The sequence below is a fragment of the Canis lupus genome, chromosome 5 (assembly GCF_048164855.1).
Source record: "Canis lupus baileyi chromosome 5, mCanLup2.hap1, whole genome shotgun sequence".
NCBI lineage: Eukaryota > Metazoa > Chordata > Mammalia > Carnivora > Canidae > Canis > Canis lupus.
Window position 1 is genome coordinate 47477609 of NC_132842.1, and position 21935 is coordinate 47499543.

The 21935-nt window shown below is 38.5% G+C and overlaps 1 protein-coding gene and 2 long non-coding RNA genes across 32 annotated transcripts in view; 1 reads left to right on the forward strand and 2 right to left on the reverse strand.

The window, feature by feature from the left end:
- Positions 1–21935, reverse strand: part of PDE4D (phosphodiesterase 4D) — a 1448272-nt gene that overhangs the window by 967906 nt on the left and 458431 nt on the right. The window lies entirely within an intron of this gene.
- LOC140633667 (uncharacterized) overlaps positions 1–21935 on the forward strand; it is a 120027-nt gene that overhangs the window by 35537 nt on the left and 62555 nt on the right. The gene's annotated exons all lie outside the window — the stretch shown is intronic.
- LOC140633666 (uncharacterized) overlaps positions 14437–21935 on the reverse strand; it is a 72981-nt gene continuing 65482 nt past the window's right edge. Inside the window, exon 5 of the long non-coding RNA XR_012031252.1 lies at positions 14437–15008. This is a non-coding gene — a long non-coding RNA (uncharacterized lncRNA). The remainder of the gene's footprint in view (positions 15009–21935) is intronic.

Genomic DNA, 21935 nt, shown 5'->3' on the forward strand with positions numbered 1-21935 from the left:
TAAATAAATAGAAATTTTAAAAAAATGAGCACACTCCATAAAATGCCCCTGACAGATGTTTCCAGTTTCTAGTTTATAATCCTCAGCCACCCCCTTTCCTCCAACAAATCTTTGCATTAAAAACTCTCCATGACTCAACATTCTACCAATAGCCTCTGTATTTTTGTCACCACTGAGCTTTGCTCTCTATATTATCTCTACCCAGTATGCCCTTCCCATGACCTCTGCATTCTGGACACTTAACACAGGTTGAATTTGCCAAGTAAATAAACCCCTGTCCTTCTTTCAAGGCCAAGCCTATGACAACTTCTCCATGAAATCTACCCCAATACCTCCAGCCAGATTACTCTCTCCCTCCCCTAAGCTTCTATTGTACTTGATAGCTCTATCTTAGTATTTTAAGAATACTCTGCTTTCCAATATAACTGGTTCGGTACATAACTGTCCTTCCCAGTAAACTGAAATTTTTATGATGGCTAGGACTATTGCCAATCCATGAAGAATTCTTCCATAGCACAGATGAGGTTAAGTGAAGGTGACTGTTGAAGTCAAGATGAGGATACAGTGTTGTGGAGGTGGTGGTAAGAAGGTAAGGTGGTGAGGATGTGGTACATGAGGTGAGCTGTGTGTGATGGTAGTGGTATGGAAGTCCCAGCATTATCCTTGGTGATGTGGAAATATTTCACACTGTGAATTATATTTTCCACGTTTGACTACCAAAATCCTGAATCAATCTAAATGTGGGCACCAAGCTGCTCTTAGAACATAAAGTGAGGTTATATAATCATCCCAATCATCATCCATTAATATCTAAAGCACTTGGTGGAAGCCTTGGGCAAAAATAAAGAGCAAATAATCTAATTAATTCCTCTGTCCTAAAGCCCTAACTGCACAGACTTCCCTTCAATAACCATGAGCCAAACTGTACTCAAAGAATAGGTTGATATTGAGGATCAGAAGAGCTGAAAACTGTAAGTTTTGCAGCAAAACATTTGTTCCCATATTCAGATGAAAAATAATGTCTACTCAAATTTGGAATCTACATAAACTAAAACTAAAACAACTATATAATTTTTCAAATAAATATGGTCCACAATCCTATTTATAGATAATGTGGCATATTAAAATCCAATGCTTTTGTCGAAATTATTATAAAATAATGTAGAACATAAACATTTAATGGACAACTCCGAGTCCTTTACATTTTATTTCTGAAAAAGAAAATATTTCCTTATATTCAGAGATATGTATCTTCCTTGACATCTTTAGTATCTTTTGAAATTTATTTGGGGAAGCAGGTAGGAAGATTATCAACCATGATTAAAGAAACTCTGCTTTTTATTCCATAGATACCAGAAGAAACCTTTTAACAAACATTAATTATAAATAAAATTTTTTAGTGTGTTTCATGTAGCAAATAGATCTTAAAGGAAATTAAACATTACAGGGGCTATTTCCTTCCCTCTATTTCTCTACCCTATCAGTTCCCACCACATCCTGACATTGTACGTAATTCAAAATAAGTGTAATGAAAATACAGAAGCCAAAAAACAAAACAAAAAAAAAATGGAGCAAGCCAACAGGCTGCTGCAGAGATTCAGAACAGCAGTACTGAGAAACGCAGGGATAATTGACATGTACATTCTTCCTCTAAATCTGTGTTTGAGTCAAAACCAAGTATATTTCAGTCAGCTCACTCTGCCTCGTGAAAAAAGAAAAGTTTATGTATGCTATTTAAATCTAACTTCTTACCTGCTGCTAAACCACTGAGCTTTTTAAGTGAAATTCCACATTTAAAAAGTGTGATATTTATAGTAATACTAAAATACTCATCCAAATTATGCCAAATCTGGATCTATAATGAGGATAGATAAAAGCAAAAAGTATATCAAACAATAAGAGAGGGAGGGGGAGGAGCAAGATGGCGGAAGAGTAGGGTCCCCAAATCACCTGTCTCCACCAAACTACCTAGAAAACCTTCAAATTATCCTGAAAATCTATGAATTCGGCCTGAGATTTAAAGAGAGACCAGCTGGAATGCTACAGTGAGAAGAGTTCGCGCATCTATCAAGGTAGGAAGACGGGGAAAAAGAAGTAAAGAAACAAAGGCCTCCAAGGGGGAGGGGCCCGCGAGGAGCCGGGCTGAGGCCGGGGCGAGTGTCCCCAGGACAGGAGAGCCCCGTCCCGGAGGAGCAGGAGCTGCACCGACCTTCCCGGGCGGAAAGGGGCTCGCGGGGAGTTGGAGCAGGACCCAGGCGGGCGGGGATGCCCTCGGGCTCCCGGGGACAGTAACAGCAACTGCGCACCCAGGAGAGTGCGCCGAGCTCCCTAAGGGCTGCAGCGCGCACGGGGGACCCGGCGGGACCCGGAGCAGCTGAAGGGGCTCGGGCGGCGGCTCCGCGGAGGGGGCTGCGCGGCCCCGGGAGCAGCTCGGAGGGGCTCGGGCAGAGGAAGAGGCTCCGTGCGGAGGGGGCTGCGCGGTTCCAGGAGCAGCTCGGAGGGGCTTGGGCGGCAGCTCCGCGGAGGGGGCTGCGCGGCCCGGGAGCGCGAATCCAACAGCGCAGGCTCCGGAGCACAGGGCGCCGGGACACAGCCCAGGATCCCGCCTCCCCCGGGACAGGCAGAGGCCGGGAGGGCCCAGGACAGCAAGGACGCTCCTGCCCCGAGCTGAGCAGATCAGCGGCCCCGCCCCGGAGCCTCCAGGCCCTGCAGACGGAGTTCCTGCCGGAGCTGAATCCAGGTTTCCAGAGCTGCCCCGCCACTGGGGCTGTTCCTCCTGCGGCCTCACGGGGTAAACAACCCCCACCGAGCCCTGCACCAGGCAGGGGCACAGCAGCTCCCCCAACTGCTAACACCTGAAAATCAGCACAGCAGGCCCCTCCCCCAGAACACCAGCTAGACGGACAACTTCCAGGAGAAGCCAAGGGACTTAAAGTACACAGAATCAGAAGATACTCCCCGGTGGTTCTTTTTTTGTTTGTTTGTTTTTGTTTTTGTTTTTGTTTTGTTTTGCTTTTTGATTTGTTTCCTTCCCCCACCCCCTTTTTTTTCTCCTTTCTTTTTCTTTCTCTTTTTCTTCTTTTTTTTTTCGTTTTTTTTTTTCTTTTTCTTCCCTTTTTTTTTCTCTTTCTCTTTTCTTTCCTTCTTTCTCTCCTCTCTTTTTCTCTTTTTCCCAATACAACTTGCTTTTGGCCACTCTGCACTGAGCAAAATGACTAGAAGGAAAACCTCACCTCAAAAGAAAGAATCAGAAACAGTCCTCTCTCCCACAGAGTTACAAAATCTGGATTACAATTCAATGTCAGAAAGCCAATTCAGAAGCACTATTATACAGCTACTGGTGGCTCTAGAAAAAAGTATAAAGGACTCAAGAGACTTCATGACTGCAGAATTCAGAGCTAATCAGGCAGAAATTAAAAATCAATTGAATGAGATGCAATCCAAACTAGAAGTCCTAACGACGAGGGTTAACGAGGTGGAAGAACGAGTGAGTGACATAGAAGACAAGTTGATAGCAAAGAGGGAAACTGAGGAAAAAAGAGACAAACAATTAAAAGACCATGAAGATAGATTAAGGGAAATAAACGACAGCCTGAGGAAGAAAAACCTACGTTTAATTGGGGTTCCCGAGGGCGCCGAAAGGGACAGAGGACCAGAATATGTATTTGAACAAATTCTAGCTGAAAACTTTCCTAATCTGAGAAGGGAAACAGGCATTCAGATCCAGGAAATAGAGAGATCCCCCCCTAAAATCAATAAAAACCGTTCAACACCTCGACATTTAATTGTGAAGCTTGCAAATTCCAAAGATAAGGAGAAGATCCTTAAAGCAGCAAGAGACAAGAAATCCCTGACTTTTATGGGGAGGAGTATTAGGGTAACAGCAGACCTCTCCACAGAGACCTGGCAGGCCAGAAAGGGCTGGCAGGATATATTCAGGGTCCTAAATGAGAAGAACATGCAACCAAGAATACTTTATACAGCAAGGCTCTCATTCAAAATGGAAGGAGAGATAAAGAGCTTCCAAGACAGGCAGCAACTAAAAGAATATGTGACCTCCAAACCAGCTCTGCAAGAAATTTTAAGGGGGCCTCTTAAAATTCCCCTTTAAGAAGAAGTTCAGTGGAACAGTCCACAAAAACAAAGACTGAATAGATATCATGATGACACTAAACTCATATCTCTCAATAGTAACTCTGAATGTGAACGGGCTTAATGACCCCATCAAAAGGCGCAGGGTTTCAGACTGGATAAAAAAGCAGGACCCATCTATTTGCTGTCTACAAGAGACTCATTTTAGACAGAAGGACACCTACAGCCTGAAAATAAAAGGTTGGAGAACCATTTACCATTCGAATGGTCCTCAAAAGAAAGCAGGGGTAGCCATCCTTATATCAGATAAACTAAAATTTACCCCAAAGACTGTAGTGAGAGATGAAGAGGGACACTATATCATACTTAAAGGATCTATTCAACAAGAGGACTTAACAATCCTCAATATATATGCTCCGAATGTGGGAGCTGCCAAATATATAAATCAATTATTAACCAAAGTGAAGAAATACTTAGATAATAATACACTTATACTTGGTGACTTCAATCTAGCTCTTTCTATACTCGATAGGTCTTCTAAGCAAAACAGCTCCAAAGAAACGAGAGCTTTAAATGATACACTGGACCAGATGGATTTCACAGATATCTACAGAACTTTACATCCAAACTCAACTGAATACACATTCTTCTCAAGCGCACATGGAACTTTCTCCAGAATAGACCACATATTGGGTCACAAATCGGGTCTGAACCGATACCAAAAGATTGGGATTGTCCCCTGCATATTCTCGGACCATAATGCCTTGAAATTAGAACTAAATCACAACAAGAAGTTTGGAAGGACCTCAAACACATGGAGGTTAAGGACCATCCTGCTAAAAGATAAAAGGGTCAACCAGGAAATTAAGGAAGAATTAAAAAGATTCATGGAAACTAATGAGAATGAAGATACAACCGTTCAAAATCTTTGGGATGCAGCAAAAGCAGTCCTGAGGGGGAAATACATCGCAATACAAGCATCCATTCAAAAACTGGAAAGAACTCAAATACAAAAGCTAACCTTACACATAAAGGAGCTAGAGAAAAAACAGCAAATAGATCCTACACCCAAGAGAAGAAGGGAGTTAATAAAGATTCGAGCAGAACTCAACGAAATTGAGACCAGAAGAACTGTGGAACAGATCAACAGAACCAGGAGTTGGTTCTTTGAAAGAATTAATAAGATAGATAAACCATTAGCCAGCCTTATTAAAAAGAAGAGAGAGAAGACTCAAATTAATAAAATCATGAATGAGAAAGGAGAGATCACTACCAACACCAAGGAAATACAAACGATTTTAAAAACATATTATGAACAGCTATACGCCAATAAATTAGGCAATCTAGAAGAAATGGACGCATTCCTGGAAAGCCACAAACTACCAAAACTGGAACAGGAAGAAATAGAAAACCTGAACAGGCCAATAACCAGGGAGGAAATTGAAGCAGTCATCAAAAACCTCCCAAGACACAAGAGTCCAGGGCCAGATGGCTTCCCAGGAGAATTTTATCAAACGTTTAAAGAAGAAATCATACCTATTCTCCTAAAGCTGTTTGGAAAGATAGAAAGAGATGGAGTACTTCCAAATTCGTTCTATGAAGCCAGCATCACCTTAATTCCAAAGCCAGACAAAGACCCCGCCAAAAAGGAGAATTACAGACCAATATCCCTGATGAACATGGATGCAAAAATTCTCAACAAGATACTGGCCAATAGGATCCAACAGTACATTAAGAAAATTATTCACCGTGACCAAGTAGGATTTATCCCTGGGACACAAGGCTGGTTCAACACCCGTAAAACAATCAATGTGATTCATCATATCAGCAAGAGAAAAACCAAGAACCATATGATCCTCTCATTGGATGCAGAGAAAGCATTTGACAAAATACAGCATCCATTCCTGATTAAAACTCTTCAGAGTGTAGGGATAGAGGGAACATTCCTCGACATCTTAAAAGCCATCTATGAAAAGCCCACAGCAAATATCATTCTCAATGGGGAAGCACTGGGAGCCTTTCCCCTAAGATCAGGAACAAGACAGGGATGTCCACTCTCACCACTGCTATTCAACATAGTACTGGAAGTCCTAGCCTCAGCAATCAGACAACAAAAAGACATTAAAGGCATTCAAATTGGCAAAGAAGAAGTCAAACTCTCCCTCTTCGCCGATGACATGATACTCTACATAGAAAACCCAAAAGTCTCCACCCCAAGATTGCTAGAACTCATACAGCAATTCGGTAGCGTGGCAGGATACAAAATCAATGCCCAGAAGTCAGTGGCATTTCTATACACTAACAATGAGACTGAAGAAAGAGAAATTAAGGAGTCAATCCCATTTACAATTGCACCCAAAAGCATAAGATACCTAGGAATAAACCTCACCAAAGATGTAAAGGATCTATACCCTCAAAACTATAGAACACTTCTGAAAGAAATTGAGGAAGACACAAAGAGATGGAAAAATATTCCATGCTCATGGATTGGCAGAATTAATATTGTGAAAATGTCAATGTTACCCAGGGCAATATACACGTTTAATGCAATCCCTATCAAAATACCATGGACTTTCTTCAGAGAGTTAGAACAAATTATTTTAAGATTTGTGTGGAATCAGAAAAGACCCCGAATAGCCAGGGGAATTTTAAAAAAGAAAACCATATCTGGGGGCATCACAATGCCAGATTTCAGGTTGTACTACAAAGCTGTGGTCATCAAGACAGTGTGGTACTGGCACAAAAACAGACACATAGATCAGTGGAACAGAATAGAGAATCCAGAAGTGGACCCTGAACTTTATGGGCAACTAATATTCGATAAAGGAGGAAAGACTATCCATTGGAAGAAAGACAGTCTCTTCAATAAATGGTGCTGGGAAAATTGGACATCCACATGCAGAAGAATGAAACTAGACCACTCTCTTTCACCACACACAAAGATAAACTCAAAATGGATGAAAGATCTAAATGTGAGACAAGATTCCATCAAAATCCTAGAGAAGAACACAGGCAACACCCTTTTTGAACTCGGCCATAGTAACTTCTTGCAAGATACATCCACAAAGGCAAAAGAAACAAAAGCAAAAATGAACTATTGGGACTTCATCAAGATAAGAAGCTTTTGCACAGCAAAGGATACAGTCAACAAAACTCAAAGACAACCTACAGAATGGGAGAAGATATTTGCAAATGACATATCAGATAAAGGGCTAGTTTCCAAGATCTATAAAGAACTTATTAAACTCAACACCAAAGAAACAAACAATCCAATCATGAAATGGGCAAAAGACATGAACAGAAATCTCACAGAGGAAGACATAGACATGGCCAACATGCATATGAGAAAATGCTCTGCATCACTTGCCATCAGGGAAATACAAATCAAAACTACAATGAGATACCACCTCACACCAGTGAGAATGGGGAAAATTAACAAGGCAGGAAACAACAAATGTTGGAGAGGATGCGGAGAAAAGGGAACCCTCTTACACTGTTGGTGGGAATGTGAACTGGTGCAGCCACTCTGGAAAACTGTGTGGAGGTTCCTCAAAGAGTTAAAAATAGACCTGCCCTACGACCCAGCAATTGCACTGTTGGGGATTTACCCCAAAGATACAAATGCAATGAAACGCCGGGACACCTGCACCCCGATGTTTCTAGCAGCAATGGCCACGATAGCCAAACTGTGGAAGGAGCCTCGGTGTCCAACGAAAGATGAATGGATAAAGAAGATGTGGTTTATGTATACAATGGAATATTACTCAGCTATTAGAAATGACAAATACCCACCATTTGCTTCAACGTGGATGGAACTGGAGGGTATTATGCTGAGTGAAGTAAGTCAGTCGGAGAAGGACAAACATTATATGTTCTCATTCATTTGGGGAATATAAATAATAGTGAAAGGGAAAATAAGGGAAGGGAGAAGAAATGTGTGGGAAATATCAGAAAGGGAGACAGAACGTAAAGACTGCTAACTCTGGGAAACGAACTAGGGGTGGTAGAAGGGGAGGAGGGCGGGGGGTGGGAGTGAATGGGTGACGGGCACTGGGTATTATTCTGTATGTTAGTAAATTGAACACCAATACATCATGTCCAGGTGAAAAAAAAAAAAAAAAAAAAAAACAATAAGAGAGGGAAATTGTATGTCATTCACTACCAGTTGCAATAACTGGAATTATGTAGTCCTTAGACAAAATGCTCAAAACCGGATATAATTGCATATATAAGAAATATACTATATACTAACAGTGAAGTTAAAGCAAATTGTAAGTAATAATAAAAATCACCTTTACTTTCTAGCTATTATCTAAGGAAGTGTTTTATTATCAGCTAGTTAGTGAAAGACATTATAAATGATCTTTTTAATAGAGCTTTGGAAATAGAATTTGGTAATTCAGAGACATACAGTAAAATCTTATTATAGATTAAGCTGTATTTAAGAAATATGATGACTCTGATGAATATAATGGCCAAAGGAACTAATGATTTATTGGAGAGAATATAAATCTATTCTTAGGCTGTAGTAAGTTGACATTTATTCATTTCATTTGGTAAATGTGTACAGTAACACTGAATAATTCAGGCTTTTTACTTTGGTAAAACTTAACCTCATAATTTCTACTTCTCTATCATGTTCTTATCTGTAGAATTACAGTATTTTTAATTTCTCGCTGATGACATCAAAACACTCTATTTTCTGAGCCATTCCAAAACTAAAAAGGGTAAGACAGTGTATACTCATTTGTTCTCAATGAAAAAGATGCTCATTCCCATAATATGTTAGTTTGGTATCATACAGAACACACTGTGAGCTTTAGAATAGTACAGACATGTGTTCAAATTGCCCCCCTTCTAGGGAAGTCATTTAACCTCTCTGAGCTGGATCTTCTGAGCTGGTATAGTATGGATAATTTACTGTATAAGATAGTTTTGAGAATCGAATGAGATAACATATGTGAAGCACCTGCCATATAGCTTTCCACACAGCAGTCATTTAAAACATATTATCCCCACCCCTCCAGGCTACTTTGTCACAAGTCCTTTTTAGGTGAGCATGTTAAGCAAAAGATGGCACATAAGCTTGTTAAACTTTATTGCTATTCAGAATTCCTCAAACAGAAGAACTACATCTGTCTTTGAAATCCATATTGCATATTTTAAAGAAAGGCAGTTCTTCTTCTTCTAAAATATTTGTCTTTGCAGGTAGAAACTTAATATGTAATTTAAAGCAGAAAACTTCATTTAGCAACATTCTGTGAGTAAGCCATAGTTGCTACTGCCAAATAAAATATCTGTGTATCAAGTCTCTGACTCCTATGACAGTGCTATTGTGATTAGAAATTATCTCCAGGTTTCCCAAAACAAATATCTAGGTAAAGGTCTGCCCAAAGTCTCTCCCTCCCAGTATACTTTTAACTGAGTTTATATCCACTGAGATCTACACATCACTGGTAAAGTGTCTCACTTTTCATCTGTGCTATTTTGGTGAAGCACCAATTTTCCTTGAGAGACTGTCAGCATTTCCTTTCACTGTCAAAATTCTCTTTGGTTATATACTGGGAACCAAAACATAAAAATCCTCAGCGATTTATCACCAGTGTTTGATAACTACCAGTGATCATTTCAGGTTTTGAAGAGTTTTGCAGTAGGAATTTCAAAGAAAAGACATTCAAACCTCTCTTACAAAGTTACTATTGATGGTTCTACATGAAATAGTTTTTCTTGGTTATCCTACCATTCCTACATTCAGGAACTCAAAACATACTCTAATAAAATAGTGAAGAAAATGGTAAATTTTATGTTGTGTATTTTTTACCATAATAAAGAGTAAATTATATTAGCTAGCTCTAAGATCTCACTAGTTAAGTAATTGTCATAAGCCTTAACTATTAATCTCAGTATTAGTTAATTTTACCCATCTCACAGGCTGAGGTGCCCTTCATTTTTTTTTTTTGTGCCCTTCATTTTTGATGACACCCTGACTACTTAGAAAGTCTGTCCCTTAGCATGTTGCAAATCCATGTGGGCTTTCTGGAGGGAAGCATTTTCACACCATCTGGATGAGTCGAAGGAACATGTCACATCCCAGTTATCAATACAACTTCTAGAAGTCATGTGGTGAAAGTACAGCACAGAGAGAAATTTGGCAATAGGCACATGGGATTAAAAATTTTTCTGATTTTCTCCACTAAAAGTATGTCTAGGGTATCATTCTTGGATGAAATAAAAATAATATATATTGTTATCTCACAATCCTTTTCATGAGTTATAGGTAAAGGACTACAAGGTTTCAAAGAAGTCTTAAGGCTACTTTCTTTACTAGCAGACTTTATCTTACAAACTGGTCTTTCAGAGGATACATAAGAATACTTTAGGTGGAGAAGATGTCAAAAGGGTAATATTGTGGGAGGGGTAGGAGTGGGTAAGAAGAGCCTATATGCAAAAACAAAAACAAAAATCATGTAGGTGAAGGAGAGTTTCGGGGGCTGGTTATGAGTTCAACTTTTAGAAATAGGGTTATGGATGGGAAATGTATAGGTTTCCCATTGCCTCCACAACCAATTACCACAACTTAGTGGCTTAAAACAGCACAGATTTATTCTCTTATACTTTGGGGGTCAGAAATCCAAAATAAGTTTTATAGAGCTAAAAGTAAGATTTTGGCAGGCTTGTTTCTTTCTGTAGATGCCAGGGGGTAATCTGTACATCTCATAGCTTCTAGAGGCTACCAACACTCCTTGGCTTGTGGCCACACCACACCAATTTCTACTTGTGCTGTCACAGTGCCTTCTTACATCTCTTACCTCTTTATCTCTCTTACAAAAGGCCTATTTTGATTATATTTAAGGCCTCGCTGAATCATTGAGCATCCTCTCCCATCCCAAGATCCTTAAATTAATCATATCTGTAAAGTCCTTTTTGCCATGTAAGGTAATATATTCATGAATATATTAGAATATGGACATATTTTGGGAGCCATTATTCAGCCTACCATGGGAGGTAATAAAAGTTATGATAATATCTATCATTACTACACATAATTCATGACACTAGATGCTTTACATGCATTGCATCCCATAACTCTTTCTCTGCCTCTCTGCAATATGGCAATGATTAAAGATGATATTTAAAATATTTAAGAACTTGTACATCAGGGCATCGAGCAATCAGATTGGATTCCAGACATAGTCCTGGAGCCATCACAACTGTATAACCAAGAGAGTTCCACGTGGTCCCAGGAAAACATTCTGGAAAGCCATAATGTGCAAATGTCAGCCTACTGATTAAATTATCAGCCTGAGTAGTAGTTTACTGGGCACCTACTGGAGGCAGGGCCTCTGCAAGTCTTTTTTACATGCATTAACACAATTAATGCTTACTTTAAGTTTCTTGGAGAGAGACCGTTATCACTATTTTACAGATGAAGAAAATAAGGCTCAGAGCAATAAAATCACTTGCCCATGTTCATAGTGAGATTCACTGTGACAACCAGGAGCCAAATCCTGTGTGATTGTGATTTTCCTCTTCCTTCCATCAGGTTATACTGAGTCTTTTCAAAAATTAAATATAATAATATAATCTAGACATACCTAAGGATTGTCCAAACAATATGATGGTCTGTATAATGAATTAGATTCATGAAAATAATGTAGTGAGCCCTTCTTCAATGACAAGAGTTTAGTGTGGCCACCTCTGCTCTTCAACAGAGAGGGTCTAATAATCATATCAAATGACTCACTCAGCTCTTGGGAAGGAAGAGCCCAGAAAGGCTCATTTCCACAACTGCATTGCAAAGGGCATCTAAGTGGTACCATGTGGGCCTCCCAAGCATGGGGCTTGGCACAAGAAAGTCTTTGGCTGTCTAATATCCCTACCACTGGCTTTTCTGCCAGTGCCACATATCATTCCCAAGATATTCAATCTAATTTTTAAAGTTATGCAGCAGTAAAATTAGTTATATCCTTCTTAGTTTGCTTAGGCCTACAGAATTTAATAGCCACCAACAATATAAGACATTGACTGATGAGTTACAAAATAGAATTTGACTGGAAATATCACAGTCATCAACTCTCATCGTTACTTGAAAGTATCATATTCATTTTTGTTTGATATGCAACAAATGTATTTATGTGAACCTGACAGAATTTTTGCTAGTTTTCAAAGAAACTATGAGAAATCAAATGCAAAGTCATAAGATAAATACATATATTTCAAATCATGGGTTATCACTGCAGTCAGGTGCAAATGTCTTACTATTCATGCACATATTCTTATATGGACACTTAGCACATGATAATTTAACACACCTATCAGCACTTCAAGGTATCACAAGGAAGTTCTCTTTTCAGCAACATCGGGTCCCCTGACATATGGTAATTCCTGTATTTGATAAAGAAGGGTATATGCTCATCAGCAGAGTGCATCACAGTAACTCAAACAGTGTGGCTGATGAGATAGGGAAAGGTGTTGGTAAATTTACACTGGCCATTAACCTAATCATTTATTCAACTTTCTCTGCAAACTCTCATGAATATATCCAAAAGGGAATATATATTCATACTTTAATATCTTGTTAAAAGAACATCGGGGAATTCAAAAAATTCTTGGAATTCTAGGGGGAAAAAATGAAGAAATCCTGTCTCCTTTATGACATAACACTGAAGTCAGTGTTGTTACCCCATCAAAGAGACCAAGCAAGAGCTTTTGTTGCCTAGTTACCCTCATGTCCTCACAGGCCTGGGTGCCTAACTTGCGTAAATGAATTCAATCCAGAAAATGATCCCCAACTTGGACACTTCAGGGTTTACTCAAACCAAACAGTGTTTTGTTTATAAATGGTCTTAGAATTTCATTCATTCCTTTAGGGTGAGGACAAGAAGGAGAGACACAGAGGACATGAAGCAGAAATCCAAAATGTAAAAAAAAAAAAAAAAAAAAAAAAAAAAAAAAAGAAATCCAAAATGTATATACTATGTCTAAATATTTTAATTTATGATAAACCTTAATGTCATCTTTGGTTTCAAGGATGGAAATTCACTGTGAGGTATTATCTGAGGCCAGAAAAATCCAATGTACTTCAATTACCTGCATGCTACGTTAATTCAGATAGGATATTATTTAGGGTTTTCTGTCATAGTAAAAAACCAAAGCAGGAATATAATCATGTTAATGCCATTTTGTGGGTAGGGATGGGGAAAGAGAAAGCAATTATAAAATCCTAAAGCTTAGGGAGTCAGAGAATATTATAAGCATTATAAATTAAAATGTTTAGTGCCTACAAATTCACTTTTAATAGATGTAAAAAGTGTAGAACTAAAAAGCTTAGTTGAACATTTTTCCAAGCTATTCTCATAACATTTCAACAGAGAAATAAAGGATGAGCATTTTTATTTCCATTTTATAGGCAAGAGATCTTTACATAAAGTTTTAAGTTTCATAAATTGTCCCTAATTTGTCTTAGCTTAAAATTAGAGATTAATTTATAAATTTATCATTGGCTCTCACTAATAGCACATCTTCTACTCTAAGCCCATTTATTTATTCATTGATTTACTCATTCATTGGTCCTATTAATATTTATTATTACTATTTTGTGCCAATGGCTATGCTATGTCTCAAAAATTCAAGAGTGAACAATGCTCTCTACCTTGATAAAGCTTCTAGTGAAAGGGAGAATACAGATTTTAGACAAATAATTCCAAAAACAATTAATTAAATTAAATGAATATTATAAAAGAGACAGCACATTCTGAAAGCACAGGACTCCTAACCTTTTTTAGGTACATTAATTTTCACTTGAAGAAATCAAAGCTAGTACCAAAGTATGGAATATAAATGGCAAGATTTTATTCTGACATGTTTTCAGTCTTAAAGGGATTTCTTAAATACTACTAAAAGATCTTTTTTTATTTTATTTTAATTACAGTATAGTTAACATATAGAACACTACAATATCTTAAGATGACTACTTTTAGTATTATACAAATTGATACACAAAAGTTAAACAATCAAAATGAAATATAAATGATATATTATATCACCATTATTTTGAAGATTGAGGAAGAATTAGTAGGTTCCACATTTTTCTTGCAAGTCATACCTATTTTTTAAAAAGCCTATATACTATAATCATCTTGGCATGATTGTCTAAGATGTCTCTGACCCCGAAACCATGTAATCCTGTGTATTTAGTTTAATCCACACCAAAATAATTCTGTACAATTTCTGATTTTAAGACACTTTCTAGGCTTATCAAAAACCTACAGATGTCCTTTCTTCAGCAGTAAAATTATACCCTGAGGAATTATACCACTGTATTGAAGTTTCTTCATTGTCTTTTGGATGATGACAAACAACCAGATGCAGCACGATGGTGGTTCAGGCGGCCACACTTAATATCCTGGAACATACTATATATGTTGTAGAAAATAAACTCTGATTATATTTTAAGTGCTATATTTTATCATTCATTTAGAAATAGATTTTGAATGCCTAATCCACTCTATTCACCAAACCGCAAACAGGTCCTCTTTGAAGTTACCTGTCTTTACTTCTTGAGGTGAATTCCTTAAATTTCACAAAGTACAACACTGGATTCATTTACCAATCTGTAGCTTCTATCAGCCACAAATTTCCTATTTTATTAGAATCTAAGCATAATTCTCTTTGATTTTTTCTAATATAAAGACATAGTTCACCATACACACACACAGGAATCAATACCTCTTTTTTGGTACAAGTGTATTGTATAAAAGGACAAACGTGCTAATGTCACCAGCAGAACACAAGCTGCAGCCTGCTTTTTTCATAGTGAAGTGAGACGTCATCATCTGTCTTTACCCTCTCATCCATTTTTTTCTGTTAATAAAAGGTAAATGCTGATGAGCCTGCTGGGTGGCTGAAGACTCCACCTTTGGACACAGAATGACAATATCCTAATTAAAGTTGCGTACAGCTACATTCCATGTCATTTATTTTATTGTAACTTTGACCAAATGAATTAATCAGCTCTCATTTTGATTATATCCAACTATTACGCAGAGCCTTACACTTCATGGACATTTTATCCATGTTCTTAATCATTCAAATTGGCATTTAGGGTATGAGGTAATAAAAAGCAGAATGACCAATTATATATTATTGGTATAGGTGATATTATGTGTATGTTCATTCAAGACTAATGTCACCTTATAATGACCTATTTCACAATGCCAGAGTCAGTCCCTAAGTAATTTGTCAGATAATAAACACTGGCATTAACTCTCTCAATACCCTAAATGTGCACTCTTGTTTCATTAACTTCAAGACATATGAGGTAATATTTTAAGCAATAAGGTGCTTTTAGCTTCTTTAACATTCCTACTTAAAATTAGATGAACCTGGAATTCTTTAATAACTGAAATTTCATAAAGAAAACTCCCTTCTCTCTATGAAGTAGAATACTTTATTTTAGCTGAACAAAGTAGGAACGCCTGGGTGGCTCAGTGGTTAAGCATCTGCCTTTGGCTCAGGTTGGATCCTGGGGGCCTGGGATCTAATCCCGTATCAGGCTCCCCATAGGGAACCTGCTACTCCTTCTGCCTGTGTCTCTGCCTCTCTCTGTGTGTCTCTCATGAATATATAAATAAAATCTTAAAAAAAAGAATAAAATAAAGTCTTAAAAATATAATTTAAAATAACAGAGGCCAATACATATACATATATATATATACACACACACACACACACATATTGTCCCCTGTGTTATTTTATATATATACATGAATATGTATATTATATAGCTACACACAAAATATACATATATCTATGGTGTCTATATCCCACTGGTTTAAAAGTGAAAATGTTGGTTGGTGGTCTTGTGTTTGGCTTATTTCTATTTTTTTTAAGATTTTATTTATTTATTCATGATAGACCTAGAGAGAGAGAGAGAGAGAGAGAGGGGCAGAGACACAGGCAGAGGGAGAAGCAGGCTCCATGCAGGGAGTCTGACGGGACTCGATCCCGGGTCTCCAGGATCACGCCCTGGGCTGAAGGTGGCGCTAAACCACTGAGCCATCCGGGCTGCCCATGGCTTATTTCTTCTTAGAATTTTGTACCTATAATCATAATTCTTTACAGTACTTTTAGGGTACTGTTGTCCAGAGCTTCCCTTTCTGTTGGGAAAAAGATGAATCACTCTTGGTCACATCTTAGCCACCCGCTAAGAGCAAACCATACATAGGGGAAAGCATAGGCAACCAGAGACCCTTTTGTGCCTTGCCAGGACAAGGTTACAAACCTATTACATGGAATACAATTTTAATGGTAACATTTGAAAATAACCAAATTCTCAACCAAAGGATGCTCATTAAGACCATAGCCTTTTCGGGCAGCCCCGGTGGCGCAGTGGTTTAGCGCCTCCTGAAGCCCGGGGTGTGATCCTGGAGACCTGGGATCGAGTCCCACGTCAGGCTCCCTGCATGGAGCCTGCTTCTCCCTCTGCCTGTGTCTCTGTCTCTCTCTCTCTCTCTCTCTCTGTGTGTCTCATGAATAAATAAAATTCTTAAAAAAAAAAAAAAAAAAAGAAGACCATAGCCTTTTCACTTTAAGTATTTTCTCCTAAATAAGCATATTTGGTTCTATATCAAATGTTATTCTCTTGCCTGGGTTATTTCCACCTACAGGAAACACACAAAACAAAACAAATTAAAACAAAGACTGTGGGGAAAGGGAGTAAGATTGGACAACTAACACATTCCTAAGACATTCTAAAATTTAGCTCTGTCCAAAATGCTACAATATTCATAGACGGCAAGAAGCAACTCAACAAATATAAAGAGGTAATTACAGTTGTGAAGTCATTATCAAGGAGTAAGAAGAGGGGGAAAAGGTTCATGTAGGACATCACAAAGATCAGTTGCATCCTCAAATACAGTCATATATTCCAAACTGCCTATTATTTAGCTTTCTCAGAAGGCTAACAGCTCTTGGAGGGAAGGGACCATACACCTTTTGATTGAGTAGGATTCTCTTATATCATATTATAGACTGAAAATATCTGTTACATTTACTATCTTAAAAAAAAAAAAAAGCTGTAGTATAAAATCACAAAAAAATAAAACCTTAGTAGTCTACCAATGAAATTTCTGCTCACACAGAGGTACTTCCCTCTGCTGTTTCATGTAAGCTCCAAACACTTAGAAACAATGACACATTTGCATAGGAGTCTGTGCAGAGAGAGAGAACAAGGGGAAATCAGTGTGGCTAATGTCTTTAAGGTGTGCACACATCTCTGTAGTTCATTTCTCACACCTTCCTTCAAACCAAAGATAAATAAATTATAAAAACTGGTCTAGGGCAGGCCTGGTGGCTTAGCAGTTTGGCGCCGCCTTCAGCCCAGAGTATGATCCTGGGGACCCAGGATCAAGTCCCACGTCGGGCTCCCTGCGTGGAGCCTGCTTCTCCCTCTGCCTGTGTCTCTGTATCTCTCATAAATAAATAAACAAAATCTAAAAAAAAATACTGGTCTAAAACAACCCAGCCCAGTCTCCTTTCCAGTAACAATAATTGTATATATAAAAAACTGCATATATAGTATATCACACATGATGTATTATATATAATAAAATATGCATATATTGCACATATAAAAGTAGCTAGGTACCATGCCTTGTCCTAAGCACTTTCATATGTTTTCTCACTTCATCCACATAATAACTCTTAGGCAGTAGAAAGAATTATCCATAAAAGATAAGAAAATTGAAAGAGCCTAAAGTTAGGTGACTTCCCCAAGGTGAACCAGTAAGTTGTGGAGCTAGGCCTCAAAGCCAGGAAGTTTGACCGCAGAGCCTGTGCTGTGATCCTCTACTCTATGCCATCCGCATCAAATACCACAGCATGGAGAGGGTGATAACAGAAAAAAGCAAAATCATTTACAAATGGGAAAAGAAAAGGTAAAAGTTTAACAATGAAACCAAGATGGAGGGGAGGTAAGAGATGAGAGGTAAAGAAGGGAAGAAAAGAAAAGTGAATAAAGACAATATACAAACACTAATAAAAGAAGGAAGTACCATGAACTTCCGTATCCTCGCTGTACAATTTTCCTAATGAAACCATAGGGTGATAAGAAGCCCTTCAGTGGCTGCTCATTGCCTTTCAACTGATTTCAGTATAAAACCTGGGTAACTGCCATGTCAAAAACTTGTAAAAGTACCAATTTATGTATGAATCATATTCCGACTTCTCCTCCTAAAAAATGCCTGACTTCTTCATTGTCAGTAAAATACGGAGTCTTCCTTGAAGTCATCATCACTGCATTTTCTAGCTCAACTCAAAATACAAAAGATCACTGGCCTATATTAAATGTCTTTTCCAGGGTGGAAAAGGGTAGCTCAGTGGTTGAGCATCTGCCTTTGGCTCAGGTCGCAATCCTGGGGGTCCTGGGATCTAATCCTGCATCGAGCTCCTCACAGGGAGCTTGCCTCTCCCTCTGCCTGTGTCTCTGCCTCTCTCTCTCTCTCTCTCTCTCTCATGAATAAATAAATAAAAATCTTTAAAAAAAATAAATGTCTTTTCCAAATGAGGCTTATAGGCAATACTGAGAATTGGAAGCATGAACCCCCCAAATAGAAGTTTATACTGAAACTCTGCTCTATGTCTGTCATATATGAATGACAGAGAAAGAGGAGGAGCAGCAGCAGTGACACAATTCATAGAAAGTACATGGCCAACATCAGTGATCAGTGTGTGAATTTCCCCTGCAAGAGAGACAGCAGAGTGTTTAGATTAGGTGACTGTGCTGTAAGTGAGCTCTGAATAATCACAGATTCTTCTCATTCTATGATTCTATGTATCTCTAATTTGAAAGCACAATGATATATTCCAAAAGAGAAGTTAAGGGGCTCAAGTTCTGAGCTCTGCTCTCAATGTTTGGCAACTTACCTTATCTTTCTGGCCCGAGTTTCTGTCTCTTTAAAATAAAGTATCCTTTCCAGTTTTTAGACTATGACTTTTCATTTACAACTGCATTTGGTGGTCAACATTTTGCACATGCAAGCTGTCATGTGTGCACAGCAGCATACATGCATGTGTATGCAGACACACAAATTTCTACTTTGATATTATGACTTTCTATGGATGGGGAGAACTTACACCCATTTTATTAAAGTTCAGTGTTTATCTAAAGATTTCGTTGGATAGCACATTTAACATCTCACCAGAAAACCTTTCTTACATATATAAATAATTGTTTTAGAATTGAAATTTTAGCCATACTTTAAGATGAATAAAAATAGTGGGCTCAAAAAAAAAAAATAGTGGGCTCTTCTATGATAGAGATAGGTAATTGAATGACAGCTCATGCTTGATGAAAGCAAAGTCTTTGCACAGAAGAAATTAGAAACTAACGGACACTGAGATGATGACAGGAAAAGGTATGAAGGTGTTATGCAAGATTGAGATAGAGACTGGTAATCAATCCAGCAAATATCCAAAAGTTTAGAACTTGAAAAGTAACAAAACACAAGTGTTAGGATATGCTTATCTTCACATGCAGTCATGTGGGTCATCTGCAATGAGGCATCTGAAAGCTCATATGCCTTAGAGGCCTAAAGTATGTTGGTAGAATTTAGTCATGAGAAAACTTTAAAAGAACGTCATAAAATCAACAGAAATTGGCAACAAAAATTTTCCCAAAATGAAACTGAGGCTATAGATCCTCAAAAACCAGGAGGCTGGGGATCCCTGGGTGGCGCAGCAGTTTGGCGCCTGCCTTTGGCCCAGGGCGCGATCCTGGAGACCCGGGATCGAATCCCACGTCGGGCTCCCGGTGCATGGAGCCTGCTTCTCCCTCTGCCTGTGTCTCTGCCTCTCTCTCTCTCTCTGTATGACTATCATAAAACAAACAAACAAAAAAAAAAAAACAAAAAAAAAAAACCAAAAACAAACCCAGGAGGGTAGTTTCTTGCCCCTTCCACGAAGAATATTCTACAGGACTCTTCTTCTGTCATGCATCTATTAAAATTTAGTGTTTCTAGGATCCCAGCCCACCTCACTTTCACAGAATAAACTCATTCACTCTTACAGATTTAACAGCAGCTTCTATCTGATGACTTCTATGTATGTACCTCCAGCTGCAACGTGTACACTTCAATGCTTACCAGTCTTTGCAGACTGTGTGTCTCACAGGAAACTCAAAGGCAACATGCTCAAATTTAACTATCTTCCCCCTCAAACCAGCTCATGTTTTTTTAAGATTTTATTTTTAAGTAATCTCTGCACCCATCGTGGGGCTTGAACTCACAACCCCAAAACCAAGAGTCACATACTTCACTCAATGAACCAGCCAGGCTACTCTTGTCCTATTTTCTTCTCTCCCCACCCCCAACAGTACAATCATCCACCCAGGAAACCTAGCTAGAATTACAGACATCATTCCTGTCTCTCACTCTCAGCAACCAAAGAAGCAGCAAGTAATACTGATTTTTACTTTCTAATTTTTTAGATCTAATGTACCTTGCCTCCTTTCTGGCCACCTTTGGACAGGTTCTGAGGTCTTACTTTGGCTATTAAAACATTTTAATTGATCTTTTGCCTCTTAAACTTGTTTTTTGTGCAACCAACAGAGTAATCTTTGAAAAGCACAATTCCATCCATTTCTCTCCCTTGCTGAACATACTTCAGTATCTTTTGAGCCCTTTGAGCCCCTCCCACCCTGAGCATCACAACAGGATTATTAGTTCCTTTTGAGCTGATCCCTCTCAGCCAGCCCCTCTGGTTTATTTCTCATTGCTCCATGACGTATTGTTTTGTTTTAGCAACACTAAAATACTCAGATTCCTCCACATACCTGGCCTTAGCTAATATACCTGTGATTCCAATATGCACTCTTTGCCCCCCAAACCATGAAACCCTCCTTCAATCTATCCTTTATCAACCAAAATAAATCTTTCACATCTGTAAATAGCCAGCTCTGCTAATACCTCCTCTCAGAAGCGTTTCCTCATTCGCTTCCTCCTCAATAACCCTTTCCCAGCCCTAGGGTACTATCTCTAGCTTCCATTTAGAATATTATATTGCTCTTATTTTCTTATTTCTGGGCTGGTCTCTCTCACTAACTAGCTGTGAGACCACTGAAGTCAGATTATTTGATGAGCACACTGTCTTCCACTCCATAAATACTGAGTTAAATAACTAACATAAAAATAATACCAGATTCCTAACTTCAGTGTTTTGTTCTTGGATTTAGATGAGGTCTGGATATAGGTACTTATAATGAAGGCCATTTTTTCATCTGAAGGGAAGGAGATGACATATTCACAAAGAAGTTAAGTTACATAATTCTCATTTCTAGGTTTGGAACACAGTATTACAACTGACTGTAATCATGTTGATATAAAATGTTTGTACAAGTATGACTGTTCTGGACAGAAACTTAGTAAGATTCTCCAAATCTGCTGTTTTACAGATTGTTGGGTTTAGATCCTCTGTTTGAAGTATAGAAAAATCACAAGGAAATACCCTACAACTGACCCTCAGTTAGCCAAACCCATGAAAAAGCAAGGGGCCAAAAGTTGATGTTTAAAGGTCACCTGAGGGCACCTGGGTGGTGCAGTCAGTTAAGCAACTGACTCGTGTTTCAGCTCAGATCATGATCTCAGGGTCCTGAGATTGAACCCGCCTTAGACTCAGTGCTCAGCATGGAGTCTGCTTGAGATTTTCTCTTCCTGTCCCTCTGCTCCTCCCACTTTTGCATGCGCTCTCTCTCTCTCAAATAAGTGAATAAATCTTTAAAATAAAATAAAATAAAATAAAGGACATTTGAAAAAGTGGTGAGATTTTAAAAGCTCCTGAACGTGTAA